General features: G+C 45.4%; 1 long non-coding RNA gene across 4 annotated transcripts in view; it reads right to left on the minus strand.

The window, feature by feature from the left end:
- Positions 1-400: 400 nt before the first annotated feature.
- LOC102902431 overlaps positions 401-16,439 on the minus strand; it is a 96,024-nt gene continuing 79,985 nt past the window's right edge. For all 4 annotated transcript variants that reach the window (XR_002151961.3, XR_891331.4, XR_006592319.1 and 1 more), the window contains 3 exons: positions 7,598-14,547; positions 5,551-5,613; positions 401-4,847 (listed from right to left, as the gene is read on the minus strand). This is a non-coding gene — a long non-coding RNA (uncharacterized LOC102902431). The remainder of the gene's footprint in view (positions 4,848-5,550; positions 5,614-7,597; positions 14,548-16,439) is intronic.

A 16,439-nucleotide genomic window follows, 5' to 3' on the forward strand; every position in this document is an offset into this window, starting at 1 on the left:
GACTTGCATTTTGAAAGACCATCTTCCAGTATCTAGAAAAAGCAATCTGGTTTACTCAGATCAACCTTCCAGCTAAAATCAAAGAAAAATGATGGACAAAATTGTAAAAATAAAAACTTAAAAGCACCCAAGACCTGAAAAGACATGAGGAACTTCCTGGCTAATTTCTGCATGAAATCCTGCAACCAGAAGGCTAAGTCAAAAATGAGACTAACGAAACCACTTATGATTTGAGAGCATTTGTCAGTAAAATGTGTAGATGAGTGTCTATACTCAGGTCACAGGCAGCAGACCTAGAGAGACAGCAGTCGGGCTCAGGCCCACTGAGGGGTGGGGGGGGGGGGCGGTGGGCAGGTCTTAGGAGACATTTCCCACATGGAGCTAAGGCCTAAAAGGGCCATACTCTCAATGTGAAGAGCAACCAGGTCTCATCCTGCCCCTCTCCCCAGAACCTCTGGAAATACCACAAAAGCCTGTTTTGGTGATAAACAAAAGGAGAGAAAAAAAGGAAAAAAAGAGGAAAAGCATCTATTCTTGGGTATTTGTGGTCTGGCCCTTGCCAGACATCTTACAAATGTGTATCTCATTCTATGGAGTCTGGATTGTGACCAAGTGGCTCTCAAAACTTGAACTTGTTCTGAGGTGTTTTGACTAATAGCTCATCTCAGGAGGAGGCACATCTACTAGGCCTCAGAGAACACTCACGAATAATTATATAAGACCAGTGACCACCGAACAGTCAAGGATTACCAGGCATACAAGAAAACAAGACAACCTCAACATAAATAGGAACCATAAAAAATCACCATAGAAACAGACCCATACAGATTTCAGGTAATGGAATTATCGGACCCAAACTTGTCTTTAAAAAATGTCAAACATGAAAATATGTGCATGGAATACGGCACCATCCAAAGTGATATGCACATTTGGAAAAAAGAAAGGAACTCCCAAAATAAAAGAAATACAAGAATGAAAAATATAATAACTCAATAGTTGTATTTGACTGCATATTGGACACATCAGAAGAAAAAATTAGTGAACGGAAAGAAATTTTGGACATCTTTCTGGGTCAAGTGGAATCACATTTTCCAAGATTTTAGGGCAAAATTGTTTCCCATTCTTTCAGTTGCATTATGGTAACTTTCCACGGGTTGGGCTGTTCTCACAAAGCATGTTGGATAATCATTACCTCTACTTCCTTATAGAAGCTGTGATTCTTGAAATGTTTAACGTGGTGGTTGATTGGACCCATATCTTTGCTTAGCAGCTCAAAGAATGCCGCAGTTCATTTTCCTATTAAGTAGACAAGCAGTCTTGACATTCAACCCAGAACCCTGAAAGAGTGGAAATTTGCCATCTCTGGCAGGTGAAATTATCAGTAGGTGCTTGATGAATGCCTAGTAGGTCAATTTGATAATTTTTCCCTTTTTGATTAAGAGCCAGCATTCTTTTGTTGCTGCATATCACCACCATCCTGTGTCTAGGGTGTTGTACTGTTACAGAAGTCAACGACCCTCCTCCCAGCTCCGTGTGGCACCTGGAAGGCTAGGGAGATTTATCTGAAGTTTCCAAAGCAAAATCACAGTAAAGACCTTTTTGTCCTTTGTAAATGAAAACTCAACTACTCTTTTCTGGGGAGGGATTCAACCCTCTGAGAGCTGCCATGGAAACCCAACCACTGGAGGCTTCAGCAACTGCTCAGACATTTCCTTTTACCCACAGCACAATAGAATCCAGGCAAAGCAGTATTCACAATATAAAAACACTTATTAGCAGGGGACTGCACGTGCATCTTGCCAGGTACGGGCTCTGCCGTCTTTCTCTCTGAGGACGCCCAGCTGGAGAGCCCAGGGAGGAAGACATCTGAGGAGCATCACCACAAACCAGCTGTGACGACTGACCAAGGAGAACACGGGCTGTGCCTGCAGGGAGTGGAAAAAACACTAAATTGTTTGAGAAGCCACCTGCTTCTGCCTCTCAGAGAAATGGGGAGGCTCAGGTCAGATAGGGCAACCAGCGGACTCCAGCAAAAAAGTCATCTCTGATGCACCTTCTGTTCTGGTCGTAAAACCCTCCATCAGTGGCCTAGATTTTGGGATTGTTTGCCCAAAACAAAAGAGTACAAAGATATTGCCATTTCAGAGGGAGAAGAAAGGGTGGGATTATAAAACTAGAGGGGGCGGGAAAATCTTTTTGAAGGGGAAGGCAAAGCTTGGCCATCGTTTATATTCTCCCCGTTGTCCAGAATCCAAACCTCCTGGCTAAAGTGCTGTAGCATTCAGAGCTGGAAGAAAAATGAGCAATTGTCCAACATTTTTACATTCCAGGGAAGGAACGGAGATCTAGCCACGTGGATGAGTGATATGTCCAAAGTAGTTAGTGACAAAACGAGACCCGGAACCTAGGCTTCTTGACATTACTACCCACACTGACCATTCACTGACCCTTTCTTGCCCCGACTTCCCAGCACCTGTCAATCAGCAAATTCTACTGAGTCTCATTTTCCTGTTCTTTCCCTTGCCAGTGCTATATCAGGGGCACAAGCCCTAATCACCTGACCCAAAACAAAAGAAGAACAGGATCAGGTTCTGTGCTAAGCCCTTGGCAAACATGCATTTGCATTGAATCCTTATAACAAACTGTGAGGTGAGTAATAATGCCTGTCATATATATGAAGGATTAGGGGCTCAAAGATTGGGAGAGGTCACGCAGCTAGCAAGCAACAGACTCAAGACTCAAACCCCACATTTGTCCGACTCCAGGTCCTCTGATCTTCTCATTACACAGCTTCCCAAGACTATTTCAGTGGCTTCCTACTTGGACCCTCTGTGCCTATTCTCCTCCCATTTCAAATCATCCTGTACTCTGAAGCCAGATTAATCTTAAAACTTGCTTTGAATCACATCACTCCCCTCCTCAAAAGCCCGACCCATTGTCATTTGACTGTGTCCACCATCTGGTCCAACCAACATATCCAGCCTTGTCCCCCACGGCTGATACTTGGCTGTTCTGTGGATATGTTTTGGCATGGCTGATTTCCCTCTCCTACAGTGCCTGCCCCTGCCTTTTCCTCTCCCTTAAAATACCTGCATTGATTCCTTTATTTCCTCAACACTAATTGGATACCTACTACTTCCTCTAGAAGATTCATTGCCAAGAGGCAGTATAGCTCAGTGGACAAAGCACAGACTGGAACAAGTTACCTGACTTGAATCCTGACTCCACCAATTATTAGCTTATGTGACCTTGGGCAAGTTTCTCAACTGGTCTGTGCTTCAGCTTCCCAAAACATAGAATGAGGATCTTAATGGCTCCTATTTAGAAGATGATTGAGAGAATTAAATTAGTTAATACATATAAAACACTTGGAACAGTACATGGAACAGAGTAATAACTCAATAAACAGGAGCCCTGACAGTATTAATAGGTACCAAGCCCTGGGTTTGTTGCTGGGATACAGAAATGAATAAATCACAGTCAGCACCTTTCCTCACAGTCCAGTGAGCAAGGTGGATATGTCAGCCAGGATTCACAATCGGGAGCTCTGACCGCCAGAAGAGGCAGGTCCAGAGGGCTACGGGAAAGGTATTAGGTATTGGGGATATGTCAAGGTTTTGGCAAAGACAATGCTTCATCTCAAGGTTAAAGAAGTATAGCAGTTCTTCCTTGCGGCATCTGAATAAATATGGTACAATCATCCAGTGACCGCAGGGAGATCCTGTGAGCTGGAAATGCAGCTGGAAAGGTAAGCAGAAGCTTGATATCATAAAGACCTTATGCCATCCTGAGAAGTTTATTCTCAAGATTGTAAGCAGAGGCGTGCCCACCCCAGACCATAATGATCTCAGCCCCTTCTCGCCTGGGTCTAGCACACTGATTGCATGTTTCACTAATACAACACTTATTTGCTGTCTTATATTATTTCCAAGTACCAAGCAGCCCGCATAAGCATTTCTGAGAAGAAATGCTTCTCAGAAATTTTTCTCACTTACCATGCTGACCCACCCCTGTTTGATGCTTCTTATCCTAGGGTGATATATTTTCTGCCAAGTAACCTTGCCACCTTGGCTACAGCTGATTGGACCAAGGCTTAGCATCTGTCCTAAAGGCGATTACCTCTTCATTGACCAATGCCCCAGGGCAGGGCCCAGAACCAAAGCTCGGTGGCGCCATCCCATCCAGGATGCTGACTGCCTGCAGTCCTTCTCTTAGCAAGTCCAAATGCCAAACACACAGAGAGGAAAACAGAGGCAGAGGAAACAGAAAAACTCACTTTGAAAAAAGCAATACAGAGCAGCCATGAATAAACCAAACCTACGAGGTAGAGAGCAGAGTGAGTCAGCAACACCAGACAGCGAAAGCTTAGGCAGAAATAGATGAAAGGCCGTAACAAGAAACACCAGCCAAGGTAGGCAACAATGAGATAAACCATGTTATATCCCGAACCACGATCTACATCCCAAATATCATGCCCGGTTTTTGTGAGTCCAGCAGTGCAGGGATTAAGACAGTTTTCTGCTTTTCTCCATTCCCTGAGCGTCCTTGAAATAAATCCCAGAACATTCTGAGCACGTCTCTTCCTTGCAACCAGAATGGGTCCAACATCATAGAGACTTGTGGTTTCTGGTCAGCTGGATGGCACATTCCCCAAGTGCTTTCTCATGGACCAGCCCATGGATCGGCAGAAAAGCTAGAATGAGCACAACTTATCCAGAAAGACTTCCAGGATTCTCATGGGAAGGGATGTAGGTGAGACGTGAGGCAGGAGAAGTGAGAGAGGACCAGATACTCAGGGCCAACCATAGCAAGGAACTGGGGTTCTCATCCTGAGATTATGGGGTTCCCTTTAAGAGATTAGAAAAAAAAGGACATGATTAGGTTTGAGAATGCTGCATAAAATGTAGCTTCATCCAATAAACACTTGTCAACAATGAAGGTAGATCTAAAATATTTGAGACTCAAGGGAACTCTCTGCAGTAAAAATGACCTATCCCTCCATGACCAGAAAGGAAATCCAACTTTCCAGGAATAGTCACCCAGCCAAAAATGTAAGATAAAGAAATGTAGACAAATTACATATTCCAGTGCCCAGACAAAGGAAGCCCCTGTAAAGAACAACTTCTCCAATAATTATTTCCCTAAGACCGAACACAACACAACACACACACACACACACACACACACACACACACACGGTAGGGGCTTTTCTGAATGTGTTTGTGAAATGGGACACTCATTTCTCTAAGGAAAAAAATCTCTGAAGAGAGATCTAATAGAAAAGTCATCCTTGTGAGTATCTTCCCTACTTTAGCCCTGGCAGAAATAGAGTGCCTGGCACAATAGAGTTTCACAATTGCCTGCTTCTACTTCACAGAGCCAGGCACTGGAAGTGACCAGAAAGAGTCTGGCTGCCAGAGATGCCCCAGAGTCCGAGGACACACAGAGCTGTGGAGATAACTCAGGATGGAGTGAACTTCCAGGCCCCTCCCAGCTCCCAGGACCCAGCCTCCATCTGCCAAGGCACTGTTTCCTCTTTTTCACGCTTACCTTCTCTTCCTTTTCATTGGTTATTTCAAAAGTCCCTGTGTGTTCCCTGGAACAGTGCTTATGCTGCCAATTCAAAGAAGTAGGACTTCAGAAGAATGAGATCGCAGGTGCCCCCACCCCCCTCCTGTGTTCCCACTGGCTGTTTGTAGAAGTCCTTCACAAGTGGGAGAGGAAAGGCCTTCCCGAGTGGTGCCCCACGCACATCACTGGGTGTTAATCAAGGTTTTCTGTGCAGCTTCCTCCACCATCTGTTCGCACTGCCTTCTCGCGGAGACTTGGCAGGGAAACGCATGCTGGTTTTCATTCTAACTCAAAGACAGTGAGGTTTTTCGTACCTGCACAGGACCCTGTGCAAGTTGTGATTCAAAGGAGCGTCAGCGAAGGCGCCAAGCTGCGAATTATAACCAGCTTCCCTAACGCTGTGCCACAAGTGGCCGTGAAGCCGGAGAACTCCATTTCCTTCTTTTCTTTACAGGTTGAACCCTGCCAAATCTGATCCAATTCCAACCCAAACTTCTTTGTAACGAAACGATTGTTTTCTAAGCTCCAGCCGACGGCAAACTCATTTGGAGACATATTCAATATAACTGAACGGCAGTATGACAAAAGACCCTGAGGGTGGGCGCCTTGGCCTGAATTTTCCTCTTGTTCTCTATTCCCTTCCTCTGTTCCTCCCTCCATCTCAGCTTTTTCCAGTTTTTTTAGCCTTTGTTAAGGTCACTGTTTGGACCTCATTTCTGCTTCATTTTCTTAATGTCTTTTCACCCTTTCCTGCTACCTGGGGCACAATCCAGAGGGTTCCCTACTTTGCTACTAACCAGTGGGTTGTGGGGAAGAAGACAACGGGGAACTGTCCTGAGATACTTCTCAGAAGACTCATGGTGGGGCGTGTGGGTGGCTCAGCTGGTTAAGTGTTGGACGCTTGGTTTCAGCTCGGGTCACGATCTCACAGTTTGTGAGACAGAGCCCCAGGTCGGGCTCTGCGATGACAGCGTGGAACCTGCTTGGGATTCTCTCTCTCCATCTCTCTCTGCCCCTCCCCAGCTAGAGCTCATGCATCCTCTCTCTCTCAAAAATAAATAAGCTTTAAAAAAAAAAGAAGAAGACTCACAGCAATGGTTAATGACTATTTCATTAGCAATTGAGAACTATTTCAATCTTTTAATAACCAATATGGCTATATGAGAGTATACCAGCTTGAGCTCTAGGAACCGGCCTGGTTCAATCAGCCAGGCCTTGCTGCTGCTAGCGACTGGCACTGGCACCCAGAGCAAGGCCTTATTGAACATAAACAATTTCACAGAACACCAATAATCAGACAAGGCCACCATGCATGTGACGGATCAGAGCAAAAACAAGACCAGCCCATAATCACGTCTGAGTACACACAAAAAATATGAACGCTGTCCAAAGCACAAAAATCACCCAATATCCCCCTATCCTGCAAAATAGTGTAACTCTTTACCAGTTACAACTCCTGCTTCAATTCATTCATCCCACCTTTTAGAGAAGCTAGTTAAGATACCCAACCATAGGATGACCCCCACTTCCTAAAAGTATCCAATCCCAGTTTCTTAAACCCTCCTAAAAACCATCAGACACAAGCTCAAATCCTCCAAGAGGTTCTTCCTTTGACTGAGTCTCCCCACAGTTCCCCACAGTGTGTGCCTCCCTCATTACAATAACCAGCCCAACTTGTTCAGCCACAAGTGCATCAGAGAGCAAGGTGCACATTTTGGTATAGATGAGTCCCTTTGTCTGTTTGAGGGTGCATTACCACCCAGCTGGAAAGCTCTCTACATGTCCCAGAACAATTCTAGAGCATCCGTATTACTACGCTTACTCCCCCACCACAGCCCACTTTCGCTCTAGAAGTAGCCCTACTTCCTCCCTAGGGTTACGTTTGCCAGGTCGGTTCAGGACCTCCAGCAGGCATTATTTTCCCTTTCACTGTTGCTTTCAACTAATGCAAGGGAAAAAGCTTAAAGCAAACAGAAAGCTTATCCACCCATCAACGCTGATGTGAGGAGACAGGACCAACACCCACCTTTTAGAACACACCTTGACCTGAAGATAAGCACCAGGTTTCCAGGAACCTGAGTGGCCACATGCTATGCCCAAGTTCACGTAACAATGAGTCTTGTTATAAGGCTCTTCTCTCCTGCTTTCAGACACTTGAGCGAATGGCAGCTTCAGAAGGATGCATAATTGCTGGACACCAAATTAGCCACAAACCAAGATTGCTCCTAAATTATTCAAGATGTTGGAAAAATATATACACAAAACAGATCAATCAAAGAAATCAAATACATGCCCTGCGGTTTTGAGACAATTACTTGAGAAACCTTCCGCAATTGAACACTAACCATTATTTTTCTCACTGAGTGGTATCAGAAAACTTGGAAAAATTAAATATGGTATCCTATCACCAACCACAGAGTAGAAGACAACATCCTGAGCACGGAATATCAGTAAGCAGAATCACACAGACTAATAGAATCACAGGATAAATGCAAACCTGAGGAAATCACCATCTTTCAAATAAAACAATGATTATCTCTGTGTGGGCTTATCTCTGACAGGGACACTGTACCTGATTGAAAGTTCTCACAGTTGCAGGAGTAGCACCTCAAATGCCGGAGCAGTGGGGTGGCTCTGCACCCCACCAGCACCCCTGTCGCCCACTTATGGGACAGTTGAATCCAATAGAACCCAGCAACCGAAAGATGTCGGGAGAAAATCTTGGCATGCTGAGGAGGCATTCTCTGTGTTCGTTAAAAAAGATGCATTAATTGGGACAACTGAGCTGATCTAAGAAATAAACCTCAAATTCCCAAGGACTTAACAGAATAAAGGTTTCTTTCTCTTTTAAGTAACATTCCAACGTGGGTGTTCCTGGCGAGTGGGTAGCTTTCTTCTCCATGACAATTTCCTTCTTGGGGCTCCACACCCCTCCAGAGCACCAGTTCTCTGCCTTGGTTAGCCTCTAGAACACCTTTTAAAACTCCTGCTGCTCCCGCCACACCCCAGACCAATTTAATTAGCATCTCTGGGGTAGGGGGTTGGGCAGCGAGAGTTTTTAAAGCTTTCCAGATGGTTCCAATGAACGACAAGGTTGAAAACACTTCACCGTGTTTTCAGGGCTCCGGAATCCTCCATGGTGAGCTGGTGGAAGGGGAACGAGGTGGTGGTGAAGGCACACTCTCTCTCCAAAGTGCAGCCTGACGTGACAGACATTCCTCTGCCCATGTTCCATCCCTGCAAACTTGCTGCACAGCCACATGTGTAGGCAAGGAGGGCTGGGAAATGCAAGGCCTGCCCAGCTTGCCTCCTCCCTGCAACATTCCCACATCCGGGAGGGGAGGGGACACATTGTTGGTGGCTGGCTTGACTGTCTCAGTAGGGTGGTGGGGATAGAAGAGGAGTCGCGTAGAAGTAGGAGAAAAAGACAAACGAGCTGAGGGTTCGAAGGAAAGAGACAACAGTAGAACCATGACAGTTCAAAGGTCGATGTATGCAGCCCTCCAGCTACATTTGGTGCCACTGCTCACCTGGGAATACAAGCTCCACCCCCTGTCATCTTCTTCTCCATCCTGGACTCACTGCCTCCCTCTTGGGACCAGAGTTCTGTTTGGGGTTTTGGCTTTGCTTTTGGGGTTTTCCAAAAGCAGAACCTCACTGCTCAAGTCACCATTTCTGAAGGCAATATTCAGAAGACACAAACGCTGGGGGCATTCTCCCCTCCAGATCATAGTGTAGGGCTATTTATGACCATTTCCTCTCCCCACCAAGCCACCAGCATTGTTTCGGGGGGATAGTAGGTGCCTCTAGTCCACCTGCCTAGCCCACACTGAGAGTGAAGATACGAAAATGTGAAAAGTAAAATGGAGAAATTTAGCAGCCAAGAAAAAAGCTTGGTGGAGCCCCACAGCTGAGAAAGATAATGGTCTCTGTGGTTAAAGCCAAGGAAAATTCATCTTCCGCTTGGCTCCAGTGCAGAAGTTATTCCTTTTACCAAATCAAGCCAAGGGGAAAGCCCTTTCCCCATGTCACAGTGTAGCAGAAAACACAGTAGTAGGACTCAGAGGCAGTGGAGCAGAGCCCAGCTGCTCAGAACAGAGATGAGGACAGGTCCCAGAGCCTGGGAAAGAGAGACTCTCTGCAGGCGTGGTCAACAGGAAGACGATGTTTTTGCTGAGCATTCTGAGGGACATCTGCCTCCTTTAAATACCATTAAGGTAGACCCAGGCTGCAAATGAACTTGGAGCAAGGGCAGAAGGGAACAGAGTTCCCTAACAAGGGCCAAATAGAAGCGATCAAGCAGTCCCATGGAGTGGTTTAAGACCAGAACAGCACAGGCCAGCTGAGAAAGGGCAGAATGTGTAAGGAAAGACAGGGCGGTTCCTGCTCACACTTGCTAAGGGTTTCCCCAGGAGGGAGTGGAAATGAATCTCACAATGCCACTGGGTGGTATTCATGACTGTTTCATAGGATAGAGTGTAGGTTACCCCTAGAGAAATCTACATGTGATCTGACCCCACAGTCATTGCCTACCTATCCCGTGCATGACCCTTACCTAGTCTGGTACAGCAAAATGCCCCTCCAGGGACTCCTAGCAACTGATACCTCACCAGGATGTGCCCACCAGACTCACACAGTGGAGACTCCAGTGTGCAGAGTGAGGCATCCAGGTAAGCAATTTCTCCCACAGGGAACACAGCTGTCAGCAGCATCTAAAAGCAAAGGAAGGGAAAAGAAAGAAGAAAAGGAAAGAGGTGGGAGGGAGGGGAGGAAAAAAAACCCTCTCAGTTCTGAGAGGGAATATATAGTATACTAAAAAAAAAAAAAAAAAAAATAGACTTGGGCACGAAGAAAGCATAGTAGCCAGTACAGGCTCTGGTAAAAACTAATTTCTGTGACCCTGGACAAGTACCTTATCATCTCTGGGCTTCAATGTCCTCCTATAAAATGAGAATTGAACTTGACAAATTGTAAGGCCCCTTCCCACTCTGCAATACTTCCATCCAATGGTGAAGATGGAAAAATGAATTTACCCCAAGAAAATTACCGTCTTACAAGAGAAAACTTTATATAAATCTCTAGTCATTTCTAAACGATTTTGTAAAAGAACCTCCATGCACAAATTATGCAGGGCTCTGCTTTTTCCCCTTCCTTTCTGTTCCTGCTTCCCTTACCTGTTATTGTAAGGTTGCCATTCGATGAACAGCAGGAAAAAAAGAAAACGAGCTAAAATGCAATCATTTGGTTTTCCTTACTTAGTAAAGAGCAAATCTCAAGCAACAGCATGTCAGTGAGTACCAGTGGGGACTCAACACATCAAAGAGGAAAAGGAGAAGGAGGAAGGAAATGTAAGCATTGCTTTACACGTGCACATTTGCTCCTCTGTCCTTGGCATGCAAGGAGTACTTGCATATGATGATTGCCTTCCCTCGCTGTCTGCTGAGGAGACCCACCAATGTGTGTGAGCATTAAGTTGAACGATTTCTCATGATACCTTAGATCCGATGAGTTCTCCATTAAAGCTCCAGTCTTCTCGTTCTCACAAATTTGTACTTTCACTCTGTGCTGTTGCTTCACACTGTACTTAAGAGCCAGCACTAATTACGTGAATCTGACCATCTCACAAGTACCAAGCTCAGTTGGTCAACATTGTATTAAGCAACTACCCAAGATCCTTGCCCTCATTTTTCGTTCGACAAATACTAAGAAAATAAACCAGATAACTATAGAATGTGAGAAGCATACTCTGTTAACCTCTTATTGCATCCATTTCCTTACTAATAAAATAAGTATTACACAACCCATGCCTCAAAGATACCTAACGGTGCTTCATAAGTATGTATGCCTAGGTTAGGAATTACTTTATTTATTCCATGGTGATTTGCTGCACTCTGATCACTCGCCCAGGGATTGTGCTACAAACTTGCGAGTTTAGTTATTAACAAATCAAACAACCTTGTTACAAAGCAGTCCCACCTGGTGAGTTGCATGAATTGTGTGTCTCAGAAAAAGATACACTGGAGTTTTAATCCCCAGTAACTCAGAATGTGACCTTATTTAGAAACAGAATCTCTGAAAATGTAATTCGTTAAGAGAAGATCATTGGCCCTAATTTAGTATGACTAACAAAGGGGGAATTTAGGGGGCACCTGGGTGGCTCAGTCGGTTAAGCGTCTGACTCTTGATTTTGGCTCAGGTCATGACCTCACCATTTGTGGAATGGAGCTGCACTGAGCCTGCTTGGGATTCTCTCTCCCCCTCTCTCTGTCCCTTCCAAGCTCATGCTCTCTCTCTCTCCCCCTCTCTTTCTCTCTCTCAAGTAAATAAATAAACTTTAAAAAGTGGGGGGAGTGGGAATTTGGATACAGACCTGTACACAGGGAGAACATCACGTGAAGATGAAAACAGAGATAAAGGAGGTCCATCTAAAGCCAAGGATTGGCAGCAAACCACCAGAAGCTGGCACCTGTTCTCCCACCCAGACCCCCACAGGAAACCACCCTGCCCACACTTTGACGCGGACTTCCGGCTTCCGGAACCGTGAGACGATGAAGTTCTGCTAAAGGCACCTGGTCTGCGGTACTCTGATAGGGCAGCCCTAGGAAAGGAAGATACCTAGGAACCAAGACCAAGGACAGCAACACCGAGCGTCTAGACTATTCTGCAGCGGGACATCAGGTCATTCCTGGACGGGTGGATTCAAGGCCTCAAGGCTTTCCGCTGAATGGAAAAACTGAGAATTGGGGCCATTTTCGTTCAACTGCGCCTCATTTTCCCCCGGCTTTTGGCAATTGCTGGAAAGAGAAGTCGTAAAATGCATACAATGCCATTATTAACATCATTATCAACAATGCACGTACACAAATCTCAGCGAGAATTAGATTTTAATGTTTCCTTACAGGGTGTGCTGGTCCCAACTACGCCCAGCTAATTCACAGCGACAAAACTGGTTAAGCCTTTGCGTGATTTATTTTTGCTCCTATGGAAAGTTGACACTTTATTCATTAAACTACTCCCTTTAACACATTTCTAAATCATTGCTTTCCACTCTGATCGGGCCTCGTTTTCATTTTTGAGTTTCAGCTAGAATGGCTTTCATAATGAATTCTTTTTTTACCTGACAGGAGAAGTTAAAACCTCCCCCTGCTGAACATTTAAAAGGGAAATTCAGGCTCGTTTTTGTCAGGCTGTTTATCATACCTCGCAAATACTCAAATCCATTTCCTTTGGAAAAGGTTTGTCTTTCTATGACAGGCATATAAAAAGGCTTTATTACACTTCTCTATTCATTGGAGCTGCTCTGCCTGAAGATAAAAAAGAATTCATTTTCTGGATTTTCCTTGAATGTCAGGTCTATAGTTCCCTTCTATTATCAGAGTTCTTAACCCAAGAAGAATGGAAGGGAGGGAGAATTCAAGTTAATACACAATATCAACCTCCATTATTGACTAACATGAATATCAAAAATCCCAAAATAAAATCTGAATTCAAATGAAAGAGTACGTAAAGACAGAAAAAATGCTCTATAGGTATTTAATAGCAAGCAATCACTGGATTTACTTGCAATGTTCTATGCTGAGGGGCTCCCCAGATCTGGAAAATCACTTTAGCACCATTTCCTAAGTACGGTCTGATCTGTCAGTTATGATATACAGCAGTGCTTCTCAGACTTCAGTGTGCATGTAAATCACCTGGGGATCTGGTTAAAAGGCAAGTTTGCATTTAGTAGGTCTGGGCTGGAGCCTGAGACTGGGCATTTCTAACAAGCTCCCAGAGGCACAGACGCTTTGGGTCAGGGACAGCCCTTCTGGTAGCCAGGATAGAGAGCCAAAAGCAGTGCATTCCACTGAATGTAAACATCACTTCACTTTAAGCCTTGAGCTGGATCTGTCTGAAAATCATCTGAAAATTACATGAGAGGCTGGGGTCCAAATTTCGCACTAATTTGCACCCACTCACGGGATTCACGGTGGTCTGGGCATGTCGTATAGACTGCTGGAGAGTCCACGTCTGATACTGACCACAGCCAACCCTGTGGGCTCATATCTGAGGCATCGGGAGAAGGCTACAGATAAGAGTCAAGATGCCGTATGCAGGAGGGACCCCGGGAGGCTCAGAGACCCCTGCGGGGGAGAAGGGCCTGTGCCATCACATCACGCATAGCTTCACCTCTGTGTAGATCGTGGGTGGTTTAGGTTTAGGTGCAGAAAGAAATGCAGATGGGCCAGGGGCCACAGGCGCCACAGGGTTTACGATCTGGGGTGCATCGGACGCTGTATAATGGAAGCAATGAGGTCTGCCCTCAAATCCCAGGTGCTGACAAGACAGTCCAAAGTGGAAACAGCGCTCATGATCTCATATGGCAGCCCCAGAGGCTCCTAGCAATAGCTTGGTGGAAGTCTGAGCAAAAACGGAAGTCATTCATTACACAGCTAGTGGCCTGAGCAGGGGCACTTGAGTCCCCCTATCTGTGGAAAGTCAGCAGCTTGAGGAAATTTGGATTACATTCCTTCGAGGGGCTGGGGGCTCAGGGCAATGAATGAATGACGAATCACTGCAAGTCTGTGTCTGTGACCAGGAAAATAACTCAAATACAAATAGCGAAGCTTCAAACAGTAAGCCTTGTTTATACCTTCTGGCCAAAGCCATCTCTCATTTCATAAGCCACTAAGATGGCCAATCCCCATAAAAACTAAGTATTGTGTGGAGATAAAAGAAATCAGAGGAAGGAAGCAGGAACCATCAGTTTAATATCTGTAGCATCACTGGGGAGCGCTGTAAGTTCAAGTGAAGTCCAGTGAGGGGTAAACGGTAGAAATCAGCCCTTGTTCTATGTTGCTGAGCTAAAGACACATTCGATAAACTTCTGTCCCTGAACCTAGACACACAGGTCCAAGGTGTGAGCATCTCCGTTGTCTCGAAATGCTGCCTTTAGCAACTTTTACATTCCCTCAGTTGCTTATCCACTTTCCTTGCCTGAAAAAGATGGAGACTGATATTGGTAACTGGAACCGAGGGATGTAGAAGAACCTGAGATTCCCTCCTTCTATTTCTTGTTTACTTATTACAACAATCGGGCAAACCGAAGACACCGTCTGTCCACACCCCTTTACCCACAGGCAGCACCCAAAGCCTTTCCACTCATAGCACCAGAGGGCTCTGGCTTCAGGCAGTGAGCGAGACAGGTGTGGCGTGGAAAGTGGCTGTGGTGGGAGGCAGATCACAGCCTCAGTGAGTGGGAGAAATCGCACATTTTTGCGTGCTGTCAACATGCTCAGAACCAGTTATGTGAGACCCTAGATTAGCCTTTATGAAAACGGGTCTATGCCCCTTGCTAGTGTTTTCAGTCACTCTGACGGCCACCCGTAGTAGCTCAAGCCCAGCTGATGCTTCATCACCACCACTATCCCGGCTCCATTACCCTAACTGTGACCTATGCCTCGGTTTCCTTTCCTGTAAAACGTAAAGAGAAAGTACCCACCTCATAGTGTGGTTGAGAAAAAAAGTGAATAAGGCATGGAAGAGACTTAGTGCAGTTCCTGGCATATAGTAGGTGCTTGTTAAATGCTGCTGTTGCAGTTTGTGCCCTGCCTTCTACTGCCAGGAGACGAGGTAGTGTAGTGGTTAGCAGCACAGCTAAGGCCTGGATACATAATCCCATCTCTGCTGCTGACCACTGGCAAGTTGTTTAACTGCTCTCTCAGCTTCCTCACCTATAAACTGGGGATAATTAACAGCGGCTGCCTCAGAGGGTTCTTACAAGACTAAGTGGGATAATCCTGGGAAGCACTTAGTTCACAGGACCCAACACACAGTGAGTACTCAATGCGGTTATGTGCACTTACTTTTATTATTATTGTCATCTGACACCTTTAAGGAGAAAGCAGCTTCCGTGTGAGCGTTGGACAATGTGTTACAACCAGCGCACTGGCACAAGAACCTTGGTGCAAGACGCTCACGCATTGGCACCAACCCCCTAGTCATACTGCTTCAAAAGACACTACTTTCTAGTCCCAGTGCCAGTGGGGGGAAATGTAAAGTCACTTTCTCCAACTGTACTTTAGCTCATGCTCTTCCCCAGACAGAGAGTTGTCATCAAGGGGGCAGATACAATTTTCTGAAGTCTTGATGAAATCTTTATTTAAACCTTAGACATACTGCAAAACATTTTTGAGGATTTGGATTATCCCCACCTGCCAGCTCCTCACAGCTTGTCTAAAGAATAAAGACACACACTTAAGTAAATGAAAAAATTTTTCAGAAAAAGATGTTGCCCCTTGCATTTTGAAATAAACAACATTATTTCCCAGAATCCTCTAATAGGCTGTAAGCAAGGCTTTTTTGAGCTTCCCTTGCAGTGTGGAACTGAGTTTTCCATGAAGCCTTGGAGGAGCAGGGAACAGGAGGGGTCATTCTCCAAGAAAAGTGAATCCAATAAACACAGGCCATCAGCACAGAACCTCAAATCTCATCTGAGAAGTTTGCCTCACTACGAGTGTTCAGCAGTTACAAAGCTAGTAAACTTTGAGTAGAAAAACACCAAACACAGATGGCAGTCAAGGCTGGCTCCAGGCCATGTTTGCCTCTGAGACTTCTTCTGCCATCCTACCACCAATACCTTCTAGAAGCTTCCGCATCACACTCCAGCCTCCAGCATACGCCCACACTCCATATTCCTGACCCCTTCCAAATGCCCAGGATGCACGGTAGGAAACATCTCCCTGATCCTAGACCTGTGCCTCTTCCCTCCCTTTATCAAAACTTACCCCTGCCAACTCCTACCTCAACAGGCCTCTGCTCTCTTTTGTTGAAAATCCGTCAGACTCTAGCTTACACTAAGGCAGTAGAGGCAATTACTTACATGGAGT

This window comes from Felis catus, chromosome F2 (genome assembly GCF_018350175.1).
Source record: "Felis catus isolate Fca126 chromosome F2, F.catus_Fca126_mat1.0, whole genome shotgun sequence".
NCBI lineage: Eukaryota > Metazoa > Chordata > Mammalia > Carnivora > Felidae > Felis > Felis catus.